Source organism: Glandiceps talaboti, chromosome 1, assembly GCF_964340395.1.
Source record: "Glandiceps talaboti chromosome 1, keGlaTala1.1, whole genome shotgun sequence".
Classification (NCBI taxonomy): domain Eukaryota; kingdom Metazoa; phylum Hemichordata; class Enteropneusta; family Spengelidae; genus Glandiceps; species Glandiceps talaboti.
In genome coordinates this window covers 5,392,501-5,409,905 of record NC_135549.1, presented here as the reverse complement: position 1 = coordinate 5,409,905, position 17,405 = coordinate 5,392,501, and positions in this window count along the sequence as shown.

Below are 17,405 nucleotides of genomic sequence, written 5' to 3'. Positions count from 1 at the left end.
ATGTGTCAATGACATACATGAGTGTGTCAAATTGGATACATACATGTAACATAGAGAATACGTGGTATACTACAGTATTGAAAAGGTGTGCTATTTTAGTCAAATCAATCTGTTGAATTGTCAATAACATTACAATTCTCAGAATGTGATGAGGTAAAACCATATAGTTATAGAATTCAAGCCCCTTGCCATTTAAAACGACGCCTTACATAATGTAGCATGAGATGAATAAGACACTTTTGGTCTTTAGAAGTATTTGATATTTGATATCAACCATGCCGACATGCTAGTGTTTACAATGTCATTTTAATCTTACTTTTATTTCGCTGCCTTCAGTATGCTATAGCGTTTCATTCTGTATATACCATGTCGATACAGTACTATTCATTGTCAAATATATATGTTCCAACATTTTAAAACAAAAAATCAAGAAATTGTAGTACAGTACCCCATTATTCCTTCCGTATTTATATAAAAAATGAAGTCTATGGTTACCATAGAAATATTTAAATGACATAAATATGTTTGAACAGTCAACTCATGCAGAAAGCGGAGGTCAACTCGTTATGTATCATCAACTCTATCTCTTTTCTTTCATTAGTGTCCATATCTATTCGTCTCCCTTAATCCTTTGCTATGAACAGAGTTACTCATTAGTATTTCAGAAGGAATCAGTGCCTACAGAAGATTAACATGTAGGATTTATTACACAAAACTTAAAGTTACATAAGGTACATCAAATTTGCCTAATAGGCTGTTTGGTATCGTGATGCATTCATCAATATTGCCATCCACAAAAAACTATGCAAGTACCCTTTGGGTACTTAAAATGCTGTATTTGAATTAATTGAGGTAACATTTGATTTTGTTCCGATTGCTCTTCCGATTGCTCTAGATCTTGTACCTGATACTTGAATACCTGCAGACAGTTCAGACACATCACGCATTTGAATAACTGAATTAAAGTTTCTTCTGCCACTCAGACATCTAACAACGTTCGCATAACTGTCCCGAAACTGTTTATTAGTTACTCCATATATGATGCAATCTATGGCTGTACTTGCGTGGGCGATGACCCAAACGACAATGTGTACAGTTTGGGGCAATCTGTCTTCGAAATCGAGTAAAATCACAATTCCGTATGGCAACCAACAAATGGTAAAAACTGCAAAGATCGAAAACACCATTTTCAGGAGCTGTATTTCTCTTCTCCCGATACGTTTTTGTGATGTATTTTGTGGTCCGTTGTTTGTAATGTGCGCAGGCTCCCCCTCCTGGTGATGCCGTACTTTCAAAGCGTTCATCCTGACAAAGAATAGAATATTAATGTAACAGAGAACGATTACCGCACCGGGGACCAGTACACCGGTACAGACAAACAACAAAATCCATTTGTAGTTGGCCGTACGGTCGAACGAACAGACGAGAGTCTTCATGTCGTATCTGTTATCGCCCCAGTTGACGCTGTTCGGTAAGTCAATAAGTGCAGAAACTATCCATATCGCAACGGACATGATGATAACTGTTTCACGAGTAAAGATACGCCTGTAATATCTACCTTTGCAGATGTAGATGTAGCGGTTGAGACTTATTACCATAATCGTCCATAGAGATGCTACACAGGCCGTCACACACAGGAATGCTACTACTTCACATAGTACAGAATTGACACTGAAGAAATGATGAGTTTTTAGGATCCCAACTAAGTTGAATGGAAGTATGAAGCTTGTAACAACCAAATCTGATATCGCTAGATTTACTATGAAGCCATTTGCAACGGTTCGCAGTTTTCTATTAATCACAAAAGACACTAAAACTAAGATGTTGCCGAACGTGCCTACAAATACGAGAAGGCTTTGAATAACGATGTAAAATACCATAAACGGGTGACTTGTTCCAGCATATTCTAACCCGTATACTTGCTGAGTGGTGTTGTAATAGCCAACCAAACTCGTTGCCATTTCTCTGAAGAGAACCGTAGTGTCACTTTCGCTTGAACGGGAACAAAACTAATAATACTCTATCTAATATGAACGTTGGAAGATGTGTTTAGATACAGAGAGACATCTTCGGTGTGAGTTGGATTAAATTCACCTTGAAACTCGATGTATATCTTGTCGTCGTACGCGTTGTACGGCTGTTAGAAGAAAAGAATAAGTACGTCTATAAGAGTAACGATGACGAGTAACGATGGTAAATCATTAAGCTGGCAGAGAAATTTTATTTCACGCAAGATAGAGGGTCTCAAACTGTTCGTGCATGCGGCAACATTTGTTAACAAACCCTCTCTATTCCTCACAATTGGGGTAAATGAACTTTAAACAGGGTAGAATCATCCACAGTGGTGCGAAACGTTATTAACGAACAGAACGTGCTCGTCAGAACAAGGTAAGTGACATACTGACAGGAGTAAAACTATAAAGGAAGTTCAATTTGAAGAGAGGGACACGTATCATTTTATCCAAGCTCTTTGAATACAAATTGCCAAAGCGCCAAGCGAACACGTATTCATTTTATTTACAATCACCCTTGATTCTGTACGATTTGACAAATTCACCGAGTAATAAAGACACATTCAAAATTAATTGAAATGATTGCAATGATCGCACTTTTTAAAACGAGTCTTTTTGGCGCTAGTTATGCCAAGGAGCTTTATGTGGATTAGAAGAGTTAAGAGCAAGTAATTATATATACACCGTCCACACTGTGTTTGTATCCATGTTAGCAGAAAGGATATGTGTTGAATGAATGACTAACAATATAAATTAAACAATAACAATTGTGTGAATGAAAATACTGTATCGTGAAGTTAGGTAACAAGCGACCGCGAGGTTGAAATAGGGCGTCTGTTTTCTTATTTTCGGTAAATTAATGGTACAGAATGTAGATAAGGTGAACCTCAAATGTTTATTAGTAGAGTATTTTCTAAAAACAGTTCAAATATGCTACAATTAAGAATAACCATGGTTGTTTGTCATTCTTGGTCAATATAACCTATAAACCTGGTTTAAAAAAATTTCAAATAAAAACATATATTCCATCGTAGTTAGCTAATGACTTCAACAGAAAATTTCTTCAGTTTAATTACGAGTACTGAAAATGGTTCACTAACTATGGTTGTCGATCTTTATGGTAGAATAGACTATTTTTCACGCGATGCACGCGATGAAAGAACTCAACTTATTTATTACATAGAGGTTGTAATTCAAACGGGTGAACTGTTCCAGCATATTCTAACCCGTATATTTCTTGAGTGGTGTTGCAATAGCCAAACAACCTCGTTGCCATTACTCTGAAGAGAACTGTAGTGCCACTTTCGCTTAAACGGTAACAAAACTAATAATACCATAATATTAACGTTGAAAGATGCGTTTAAATACACAGAGACATCTTCGGCGTGTGTTGGATACCTTTCACCTTGAAACTCAATGTATATCTTGTCGGCGTTGTACGACTGTTGTGAGAAAACAAATATTATAAGTAGTATACCTCTATAAGAGTACTACGTAGCTACAGGAGTACGGGTGGTAAATTATTAAGCTGGCAGAGAAATTTTATTCCACGCAAGATAGAGGGTCTCAAACTGTTCGTGCATGCGGCAACATTTGTTAACAAACCCTCTCTACTCCTCACAATGGGGGTAAATGAACCGTAAACAGGGTAGAATCATCCACAGTGGTTTTATTAACGAACGGCACGTGTTCGCCAGAATAAGGTAAGTGACATACTGAACGACAGGAGTTAAACTATAAACATATCGAACTCTCGAATACAAATTGCCAAAGCGTCAAGATAACACGTATTCATTTCAATTCCAATCACCCCTGATTCTGTATGATTTGACAAATTCACCGAGTTGTAAAGAATATACAAATTTATGAAATGTAATGACCGCATTTTTAAAAAGAGTCTTTTTGGCGTTAATTATGTCAAGTAGCTTATGTGGACCAGAAGAGTTAAGCGCTGAATTGCTTACATAGTCGATTTTCAGGTTCCAAGATGCATTGCGCAAGATGATGTTGCTTATGTTGTTACATTTAGTCTTGTTTTCACCAGGAAATGATGGAAACACATGTTGACCTCTTTGATTATGAGTGATTTTATGGAACAAAAACTAAACGCCATCAATGACAAACAGCGATTTTAAAGGTGAACCCAGGGTACGGTTGATCAGGTGACAACCGTCCCCCTGGCCATGAGTAGCGTGTGCAAACCCTTCAGCGCGTACACAATACATGCATTGTATGAAGAGACGCGCATTGCATCTTGGAACCGGCAACAGGTATATTGTCTTCATACACCATCCACACTGTGTTTCTATCCATGTTAACCGAAAGGATATGTGTTGAATGAATAACAATATAAATTAAACAATAACAATTGTGTGAATCATAGTTGCCATTTTCTTTTACAAATTTGAAAATACTGTATCGTGAAGTTAGATAACAAGCGACCTAGAGGTTGAAATAGCGCCTCTTTTTTCTTATTTTTGTCTAAAATTAGTTCAACTATACAATTAAGAATAACCATGGTTGTTCGTCATTCTTGGTCAATATAACCTATGAACCTGGTTAAAAAAAACTTCCAATCAAAACATATATTCCAATGGCTTCAACCGAAAAACTATAATTGTTGGGTTTGAAATACAGGAAAGAAATCTTTCAAATGTCTACACTTGAATTAATATATATTTGTAGTTATGATAGTTGAACCACAACACAACACAGCACAACACAACACAACATAACGTAATATAATGAAATAAATTTCGACGTGATATAAATGAAATGTAACGTTATTATGTCATACCATATCATATACACACGAGTTCATGTTTTCAGAAATTAAAAATGGTACACCGAATGAAATATATTTACTCATATAGGTATGCAAATCTGAAATTCAAAATTAACTGTTAGAGTGCAAGGAAAACATCCAGCCAAAATATCTATTCAGTCATACAACCCTAATGTAAATAATCTATAGTATGAAAAGAGTACTAGTCATTTGCTTTAAATTGTGTCTGCTGCCGTGTTACAAGTTCTGATACGATGCTGTGCTTTCATTTGGAAAACCTTATCCTGATATACGATTTTAATATCACATGTGCTTATAATGTTCAATTCCAGTTGAATTGTCAATACATTTCATTCCATACATTGATAACTGCAATTTGTTTTCAATAATGTACCGTAGCAGGAGTCTGTCAATGTGATTACTTTAAAAAAAAAAAAACACTAACCATTTGCATCATGTAAATGAATATCTCTTTTCTCGGTAAACATTAGATGTTTGGTAAAAAATACGATTAGATATTACAGGTGCAAGACATATCTTACGTTGAATCTTTAGAAATGTAAATAAAATGTGTGTAGGCGAACGTATATCTTGAAAGGTTTCCGTTTTGTCATAGTCTTCAACAGTTACAGTGAAACGTGATTAGTATGATTCTTTCTGTTGTTAAAACCAGTCGGAAATGAAACACTTTCGATGCAAATACTCTGTCACGTATCATGATGAAAATATAAAATGATAATAAGAAGCTGTAAGTCATTTTATGTATTCACAATTTACCACCTTTAATATTGTGATTAAAGTATGAGTTACACAGCAATGCAATCAAGACAACAATGAACGTTCCTCATATGCTGTCTACTGTCAAAGTTGCGCCATTTATCGAACAAGATTATATTAACACCCCGAAAGCTTTGTTATCATGGCAACCCTTTAATATGTCGCTCTTAACATACACGTACACGTCAACGATACCATGTTTAAGTATTACGCAGTTACTGTACTTTAAGCGAGGCTTACGGTTCCTTGTCCTGACCACAGTCTTCTTACTTGTCTGTGTCCTGACTAATGTCAACCTTGTATAAGTGGAAGTACATGTTAGGTGAGCAGGTTTCTTGGATGAAATACATTACTCATACTAGGTTCAATTTGCAGCATGCATATGATAGATATATCTTGGTAATCAATCTGAACCAGTTATTGTTAGAAGCATATTGGTAGTGATAAGAAGTAGACTTTTTTCGGCACCCTCAAAGACAGTTTTCATTGTACACCACTGATAAAACGACGTTCTAGTCACAGGCGTTTCTATATAACTCCCGCAATGGTTGTAAAGTAACAAACATTAAAAAACTGTCCAGTGACCTTTCTCTTATAATCATACAAAATTTAGTTAGTATATAAAATGTGCTTTCAATGTTGTGCATACTCTGGTCACTTGTAACAGTTCCCTGATATCGTTGTCATTATCATCATCACCTTTACCTTCAGTATTGCCATTGTCTGTGTCACTCTAATCTGACTCACTGTTACTACTTGCGTCAGTACATGTATCACTGTCCGTGTTCCCTATGACGTACAAAACTAAATCATCATCATCATCATCATCATCATCATCATCATCATCATCATCATCATCATCATCATCATCACCATCATCATCATCATCATCACTGCTACCATCACCACCATATTTTAACAGCAACATTCACGGACAGTGTGAGTGATAAGGTGAGATGGTACACTCAACAAAATGTACCGTTTTATTAAACAATTTCTTACAATATGTGTATTTTATGAGTGCTCATCTCACGTTTCCATCTCAAAACACACAAATTAAATTGACAATAATTTAATATTTAATTTGGTCACAAAACTACGGATTGTAATGTTACCCTCCCCCAAATATTGTAATGCAAAATATGACCCTCCCCTAAGAACAGGTTTGTAAAATGTGACCCACCCCCGATTCCTCCACCGGCGCCCCCTGTAAATACTGAAGGCGCCCTAACAATCGAAACATTTCATCTTTTCCTAGAATTGCGAAGAAAACAAGTGGACATGTAATGACTCACAATATGCAGGCAATGACGTACATATACAGTTCTTTAAAGCAAGGTTATTAATTATAATGTGTTGCGTGTTTTTAAGAGTTTACAGAGAATACAACTACGTATTTCCCGTAATAAGGTAGTTTATATGCAAAGTATTGGTGATTGTTGTCCTGCTCTACACAGATTCTACATCTTTGTACAAAAATCTGCTGTTAATCATGCTGAAATGCAGTTTCCGGTGATAGATAATCACCTCACGTCAGTATGATTTTGACAATGGTAACCAAAATATGTCTAAAATGCATTTATTCTTTTACACCTTCATAAAATAATGTTATAAGGTGCGAAACATCTGTAGTCATATTTTGCTCGTTTTCTGTCTAGGGAATTAATCAGGCGTACATTGCTTGATCTGATTATTTTGAAGGTATTCTTATGTTCCAAAATGTTATTTCCAGGACGAAGATCCACGTGTAATGTATGATGTACAATATATGTCACTCACATCTGATGAAATTAGTATTCTTGTACTTGTATTTTTAATTGTATACGAAATAGTAAGCATACATTGATATGATCGTTACTATACCGGTTGGTACATGTAAATGATTTTTTTCGAAGCAACGTCAAGGTGTGTACTATATTTGGTCGTATTGTTCTTTGTATATCAGTAATTTCGAGACGAGTTGTGTATGATTATATTTCAATGTGCCTGTTACAAGCGCGCGCAAGCACACACACACACACACACACACACACACACACACACACACACACACACACACACACACACACACACACACACATACACTATCCAGCCCTAGAATATAACCTTCCAAGGTAAAAACAGACTATATTCAACTTTTAGGTCATATTTATCGAGGTAGAACACTGAAAACATACGCTTGGGAACGGACATCTCAGCCTGAAGAGACGTTATGACTACAAGGGTAACCTAGTTCCTCTTAGTACGGTAATAATACAACGGATACTACATTAAAACATCATCGGTTTTTGAGAGTAACAGTTAGTGACAGCTTTGACACAAGCCATATTTGCTCATCAGTCACTTCAGTGGATGAATTCACTAAGTGGCGGTTAGATGTACTTATGATTCATCAATAAAACATAAGATGTGTGCGACATCTCCAAATCTCGTTTTCTGCCTTGAATGAAACTAGGACAATATGTTACCGTTAACACTATTAGACAATCTTTTCAGGAGATTGTGATTCACTAATATGTAACATAGGAGTGGTATTTGTTATATTGCAAAACGCAGAACGTAAAGTGCACAGAACATCTTACCTATATGACCTGAGGTTACAGCAATTATGTATTTTGGTTTATATCGCTTGCCTTTATTTCGCTTCCATGAATATCAAATGAAGATCACCACATTCGATCGAAATCCGAAAAATCAAGCCTTCTACCTGAATTCCTTCTGTGTGTGTGTGTGTGTGTGTGTCTGTCTGTGTGTCTGTCTGTCTGTCTGTCTGTCTTTGTTTGTTTGTGTCATCGTTTTCTCAGAAACTATCTGCTCATTTCAAACAAACGTTGGCACGGGTTACAGCTAGAACTGATTAACAGAGCGCGTGTGTTTAGTAAAGCTTGTTGATGTAGCTTGTAACCCTAAGGAGTAATTTGCATCATTCATTTTCAGTAATATCAGAGACATTTCCCCATTTATGTATTTGTTAACAAAATACTATATTTAAACGTTTTCATCCTCTTTATAACCTGGTGACTAAATATTGAAATACATATTGTTATTCTGTATTCATCACAACTCAAATACAATGGGGGGGAGGACGTTTTCTTTGTTCTATATCAACATAGCAATGCGGATTTAAATAGCATCTCAGAATACTTATTAAATTCCAATTTCCCGTTTGACGAAATACATATATATATGATATGATATGATATGATATGATATGATATGATATGATATATGACACTATACGATACGATATAATGTAATGTGATATGATCTATGACGGGATGTGATGTGATATATGATATGTTATGGTATGGGATGGGGTAGCGTGGCGTGATGTGGTGTGGATAAAACAAACACGCTCTTCAAAAAGGTACTTGTATGTGTCAAGTCTTGACCTGAAAGTCTGGGTTCAGAGAGGACAGTTGATAGCAGTTGGTTCCATGAATTGCGACTGGCGTAGCTGTAGCTGAAAACCGATCTCCTTATGATTTGAATCTTGTTCTTAACTTGAACGTATAATAAAGACAGGCTTCTTATACATTCCTAAGCTCATTGAATGTTTTCGTGAGAGATCTGACATTGATGTGAGAGATGGAGAACACATTGTTTATATTTGAGTATGATTAAATTCAGAAACGGAATGGCTATCACTACTAACTTTAACAATGTTTGGTTCTACGATATCAATTAAAAACAAAGAACAAATAATAATCAGAGTTAATAATGTCAATGGGCATAGAGGACCCTCCCCCATCTTAGACAGATGATAAATAACTAGTGAATCATACCTTGTTGTTTCTTTACATAAAATGTTACCGTTGTATGTCGAAATATATATTATTTACATTGCCATCAATGATCACTTGCTTATTGGTCTTTGCTACAATGAGTTAATGAAAACACCCCAGACAGGTAAAATGTTACTCTATACATGAATGATGTACTGACAGGAAAGTCAGCGAGTTACTGAATTTTTCATTAATGACTAAAGTGTAAAAACGTTTACTACTACTGTATAGGAAACATAACTTTATAGTCTTGCGACACCGAGTTACTTTACATTTCCATGATAATTCTTGTGTATGTCCATCATTTCTGAATACGCTGATTGAGGTGCACACTCTGTCCATCGTTAATGTAGTGAATTTAAGGAGCAATAATATATATGGCATTCATTACATATGAGAAATATATGATACTTCTAAGCTAATAAGTTTCTTTTAGAACAGTTGCTATTTACCAACGTCTTTACATACAATGCACCTTACAAATGCAGTTACAATGTACGTTGATAGTTGTCAGTACACTAAATTGTAAATATAACATGATGCCATTACTTTGTTTTGTGCCTCATAATTGGCTTAAACGAGTGCTGTGTTTACTTACGTAGAAAACAGTTTTACTGAAATGCTAATGTTTGAAACAGGCGGCAAAGGTAAACTTATAAAAATAATGATAAATGTACAAATCGTGTTATCCGTTGATGAAAACGCGTACGTATCCCAACCTTTTGTTGGACTAAAACAAGCGCTTCAATGCAACAGAATCGTGATCGCCGTCGCTGTGTGAATCACAGTCCTTGCAAAATATACGCCAACGTGATACTCTTTTCTTATAAAAAGACAGTCCGAATATTAACATGTATTCGCGAAACATGGGACATTTAAAGATAAGACTTTGATACACACATGCAAGAGAATTAAGTTGCTCGATATAACTCGTTCTTTTGTACATGGTTCAATAGCGTTTCTGAAAAATTGAAGGAAACAGAATGAAAACCATGAATGGCACACGGCTTTATATTAAATTATAATGGGTGTGTAATCTTACATGCGGCGTAATGCTATTCGGTGTATATTTGAGACTTTCACAATTGGCACGTTACAGCTGACATTTCTTTCTTGCTGAAACTTGAGGGTTTGTGAGATGTCTTTAATATTATTCATGGCGTCATATTATGCAGCTGGGGCCGAGGTTGTTAGTGGCCTGTTGGGGATGTTGTATAACATACACCACATCGAGCACACAACTCGAGACTTGTACATGATTGCAAGAAAACATAGCTTCATTGAGATGATTGAAATATCAACATTTCATACATATTATAGGTAAGGATAGAGAGAGAACACTGTGTGATGAGGCCTTGAGGTTCTGTCTCATGCCCATCCCTACTGCCCCCTTGATTACAAAACATGGGAAAGTTCTTAGCATTCACTCGATCATATTCGTATACCATATTAGATGTTGACTCAGACCACTATACATGTTGAGAAAATACAATTTTACATAAGCGACTTCCCAGGCTAATGTCAAAACTGCTTAGATTTGACTCAATTTTGCAACCAAATGGCGCATTTACTGTGACTGTGAATTGATAGTCAAGTCTGTGGTATTTTACAGCTGTAATGTAGTGATTGTCTAAAATAGAAGACAGATTGGATAGTTTGACAAAAAGGACCTTCTGTTGGAGTTACAGTGTTGTTCACCAAAAGCAACCGATTTCGAACGGAAATATGATTATAAGAACAGGAATTGAATTAAATTGAAAAGGAGGCGAAACTGTAATCCATCTATGTATATTTTGACAAAACATTTTGGCAAATAATAGCATCCCTACGGAATTGCTGGAAGCCATCTTATCGTTGAGCAAGATGTATTCAATCAACCTGTATACCATATATAGTTCTTCTGCTCATATATCTAAAATGTCTGGTAATTACTACAGTGATTGTCTACATAGTCACATAGTGAATTGTGATATCTTTGAATCATTTCCATCACCCTCATTATTATTGGCATATATAATTGTCATACTTCATGAATAGTGGATGCCAGGAGTCAACCGTAAATTGGTACGTGTTACTCTGTATATGCCTGGGCATGGATGGGGGTGTAATATATCATGAAAATCGTCACGAATGTATTTTGGTACATTTCAAATGTTCAAACAATTATGGAATGTTATCATTCTGTTTGCCTTTCAACAACTTCGTGGATGTATATTAAAATGTAGGTCGTGATATACCTTTAAAACGTTGCTTTCAGAAATTATTCAGTAGCTAGAGGATATGAAATAGCTTGACTTTAGATCAAATAATTGGTGGATGCGATTGATGGTGTTTTGGCGGCGGAGCTGAATTTTCCTCAATTTATTTGAAAATGTTGAGACAAACTAAGTCTGTCTGTCTGTCTGTCTGTCTGTCTGTCTGTCTGTCTGTCTGTCTGTCTGTCTGTCCGTCCGTCCGTCCGTCCGTCCGTCCGTCCGTCCGTCCGTCCGTCTGTCCGTCCGTCCGTCCGTCCGTCCGTCCGTCTGTCTGATATTAATATTAATATTCATAACAGCAATCATTAGGTTTTCACTAAAACTAATTTGTAACTTATTTACCATTAGACAATTGCTATCTCAGGATGATAACTTAAACATTCTCTTTCTCACATCCATTGCAGGTTGCATACTATGTTATGCTGAAAGTCGAATATGTGAAAAGCGCGAGGCGCTTTTTTTCAAAATTCAAAATAACCGAGGATGCAAGACACTGTGGCGAAAAACTCATCCGCTTCGCTACACAGGGGTTACCATGGTGTCGAATATGATGACCCTTGTCATCCCTTTATGGTGTTTTACTTTGTCATGCAAACTACTCTTATGTTTGGTGGTACCATCGGAAACGTACTAGTCTTGGTTGCATTTGCCGTCAATGATAAACTTCGTACCAATGCAAACATGTTCATCTTGAACTTAGCTGTAGCAGACCTAGCAGTGGTTGCATTTATATTACCGTTCAACGCTTATGGAATTCTAAAGAGTCACCACTTCTTCAGTGTCAATTCCGTGCTGTGTGAAGTGATCGCATTTGTCTGCGTTACAGCATGTATTGCACAGCTGTGGAGCATCATGGCTATAAGTGTGAACCGATACGTGTATATCTGTAAAAGCAAATATTACAAACAGATCTTTCATAGACGCAATATTGTTATTATGATAATCGCAATATGGATGATATCAGCCCTGATAGATATGCCGAATTTCATAAACTGGGGTGACAATAGATATGATATGAAAACTTTAGTTTGTTCTTACGACCGAACAGCTAACTATGGATGGATTCTTTTATTTGTCAGCACTGCTGTGTTTGTGCCGGCCATCGTGGATGTTATTTGCTATATAACTATCATCATACATGTAAAAACACATTCAATGAAAGTACGTTCAATCCAGAATGGTGGACGTGGGATCAATATCAGCAATCACATAAACCATAGAAGACTTTCAAGTGTCAGTAAAAGAGAAATACAAGTCGAGAAAATGATTATATCGATATTTTTAGTCTTTAGTGTTTGCTGGATAACGTATGGGATTGTTATTTTGATTGACTTCAAGGACAAGCTATCTCAAACAACACATATAATAGTTTGGATAATAGCACATTCTAGTAGTGCGTTAGATCCAGTGATCTATGGAGTGACCAATAAGAAATTTCGTCAGAGTTACAGCAATGTTTTTAGATATCTGCGCAGGAAGAGCCCCATAGATGGAAGTACGATGGTAACGGCATTTGCTTCGTAGATTCCAAGCGAGAACATTTAAACCAGTTAATGGATTATATTTCAAAGTGTTTACTGCATTCCCGTACTCCGTAAATTAACAATTTTATAGCTAAATTTATGTACTGAGAGAAATAGGAGTCATCATAATATTGGAATATACGTTTAATAATGGCCTCATTAATGTAACTTGGATTTGTTTCAGTTTTTCTTCTAAAAATACGTAGCATAATACAAAGTACGATTTCTTGGCAGTGTAATAAGTACATGTGTACCAAGTGATACCAACTAATCAATGCTAATTGGACAAGTAATATATACATTGTATATACAGTCACTGCACCCGAAGAAATAACTAGAAAAAGACGAGAACGTTATTTACTATTTAGAGGTAGGATCTGGATCTGGGAATTAGACGTTGTCTCCCACGAAGACATACTGCGATGTACATCTTATGGATCTTTTATGTATAATTAGATGTTATGCCCAAATATTTGTCTTCGTTCAGACAAGGAAAATACGAGTGACCTAAGGGACCCTTTCACTACGAGGTGCTAGGCGAGTAGTGACAACCCTTAAGTCACGAGTATTTTCCGGCTGAATGAAGACAAATATTGGAGAATAGCATAATTATACCACCGCCAGTAATATCAAAGAAAAGTCTTGGAAAATAATGGCAATTTTGAACGTATTAACTCATATTTCGAATAGAGCAGAACCAGTGACGTAGACACGCGTTGTCTTGACATAGATGCGCGTTGTCATGACGTAGAACGTTCAAAGTATATATTCCATATTTTTTGTTCAACTTGGCTCGAACATGGTAAAATAGGTAATATATTAATGTATTTTTATGGCTAAAAATTCTTTACTAAGACATCTCAGAAAATTCAATTAAAAAACTTCATGCGAAAACAAAGTCAGAGCAAACCAAATATATTATTAAAGATAAATCCTCGTTGATATCATTATCAATGTGATCATTTACTGCAAATGGTTTACTTACTGTCCGCGATCGACGTAATAGACGTTCAAGTATATCTTCGAGTGACGAGGATATCCAACAATTGTCAATGCTTTAATCGCCCATATTGACCGGTGATTTGTCATCATGGACTCTCTGGTAACACAATGTATCACACTGAACTAATTGATGAATGCTTAGTCTATGTCAAAGGTCATCATTCATGTTAAAGACAGCTATTATGTTGAATAACTGGTCTGACATAAACAGTACTGTTATGTGTAACGCAATCGATTCTTTGCTATATAATATTGAGAGGGGCGCACTTTACTTCTACTCTCTGAATAGAGTATTTGAATTTGGTTTTCCTTTTTTCTAAAGTAGTATTATCTTCGTTAGTATAGACCTGAATACATAAGTGTGTTTGCCAATGGCTAGTACCAACGCTTTATTTCGAACTGTGACTGTTACATAATGTCATATTTTCACCAACTCCGAAAAAGCTATCCGTCTATTTATTTGGCAAAGACTATATGACAGAAAGTTAGTAAGTACGTATGTATTCTATCGTCGTTTTAAAAAGAAAGGATAAGAAAAATGTTTTTCAGTTTTAGGAGAGTACATTTATAGTGTACCTTGTGACATCACTTGCTAATGACGTCGTAGAGTACTAATCGGTGTTTGGTATGAGTATCTATGTTACACTTCAATACCTCCCAAATAGTTTGTGTAACAAAACGTAAGAATAACTAAGCTGCATATATCGTCGTTGGTGGCGCTCTCCCTAAATTTCTGCTCATACGTATGTTACGATATGTCGTTACATGATTGCCACTAACTAGTAGTGTATCTTGTATTATAATGAACTAAACCTTATGTGTATATTACATGTATGTGTCACTGCCAACTTTAATTCACATTATTATATCACTACCAATGTAATCATTGAGGAGGAAAAATATATCACTGCTGTTTCGGAGGTAATATATTATATATATATATATATATATATATATATAACAGTATCAAGTAAGACACACAGGAGCCGTTACAGTGTTTCACGCTGTATATTTATACCGCTCTACATACATATGTATTGATCACTATTTACTCCAGTATAGACATATTACATATACTGCAAATGGTTTACTTATATATATATATATATATTACGCTCTGCCACTACGGTATAGAGCACTGTCTTAGCAGATTGATACTCACCGAGTTATATATATATATATATATATATATATATATATATATATATATATATATATATATATATATATATATATATATATATATATATATATATATATTTTTTTTTTTTTTTTTTTTTTTGTTATATTATCACACAATCCAAAGAATATATGTATAAATGCAGTGGGTAAATAAGGATTAGGTGTTGGCGAAGGTGCATGATGGGAATATACTCACCTTCCCGCCTTGGAAGTTGTTTTAAAAATAATAGTTTTTAGGACTCGCTCAGCAACACCAAAATAACATTTTACTCTCTTTAGTGCAAACAATTACGAACATACTCTGGACGTGCTCGTTGTGAAAGTGACGTTTCCTAAATACTTCTTCAAAATCACCACTTAGTGCATTATTATGAACCAGTCCTGAGAAGTGTGACACTGGATGGTACATAACTATGAAATGGTACCTTATAATTGCTCGCCTAGAACTAATTAACCTACTATGAAACTCATTTCACACAAAGAAATAAAATTTTAATAAACAAGGTGTCGAAATGCAGTCTTCAACGTTGTTTAATGCGGGTAAATTTGACTTGATTTTTTCAAAAAAAAAACAGATTTTCATATTTCAATATCAACACCCTAATACCAAGTTCCAAAGTCACATGTAATTATAATGTTGATTTCCTTTTTAAAAAGAAAGAAAAGAATTCATGGTTTGAAATTGAAACCCCGAATAGCCTCATCTCTGGATTAGGATTCCACTGGACGTCGTTAGTCACGCACCAATGCAATATACATGTATACATGTATAAAGTGTATCATATGTTTGAGGTCATCGTATACAAATGTACATGTCGATACATGTCTTATACACCACATGTAGTCGATGTAATTTATACATTGCCAACAAGGTCAGAGTTATTAGCACGTCTATGTCGAAATTCGGTCACATAAACCTTGCAGCTCCTCACCTCGTGATTTTTAGGAAGAACCATTCATTGAAGCTGAAAGTGAGTATGTTTTAGTACATAAAACTCTTTGTTGAAGTTGTGAGAAGCATGTAAAAAGGAGGCATAATAATGCAATGGAACGATCACATTTGACGAAACATATCAATTTAGGACACACTCGTACGTGCACTCATTTTCACCAATATGCCTTTTGCCCGGGTCTATAAAAGGTTTCAGTAAACATGTTTATTGGGGTCATAATTGTTGATAGATTCCAATGAAAACATTCTTTATGATCATTTGATCATAAATGTACACATATAGCGATTTGATGTCTGAGGTCAAATCATAATGTTTACTACATGGCCCAATCGATATGTTGTGAAATTGAAAGCCGTGATCGGTTTCTTCAATACATAAACAGCTGCACATTCTTCGTTTAAGCCCCTTATTCTGAGGGGGTGGGGATGGGGGAGGGCAATCTGATTAAAATCCGATGTAGATGTCGGTTAATCGTGCATTGCTATCTTACATGTCGTCATTTAGCTTGAATTGACCTTCGTAGTACATGTTTACGTTTTTAGCCTGATCGCCTCCTCTACGCGATCAGGCTAAAAACGTAAACATGTACTACGAAGGTCAATTCAAGCTAAATAACGATGGTAAGATAGCAATGCACGATTAGCTGACATCTATATCGGATTTTAATCAGATTGGGGGGGGGGGGGTGATATTGGCAATATATACAACATTATACAAAAGGGAACTGAGCATCATAATGCTGTATTAATTAGGCGCTTACTCTACACAGTACGCTGAGCGAACATCAGCCATTATAGATGGTGTGCATATCACAATGACACGTCAAACATAGTCAACTGACACGTATCTACCATACGATGGAGCTCGTAGACTAGTGTTGATATCAATTGCATTTCTAAATTTCGTAACTTTATTTCTTGTACAAAAACAGTTCACTTTCTTGAAATATTTTGATGAAATGACTTGAATAAATGGCGAGTAGTTGTGATTGTGAAACATACAATTAACATTTGTAGTTTGTAACATAAATTGTTGTATTTTGTTTTTGTTCCCAGTCTGGCAATGATTATCTTCGAATTCGACACAACTATTTGGGCAACGCTTGCCACCGTTTGTGCAGGTCTGTTTGCA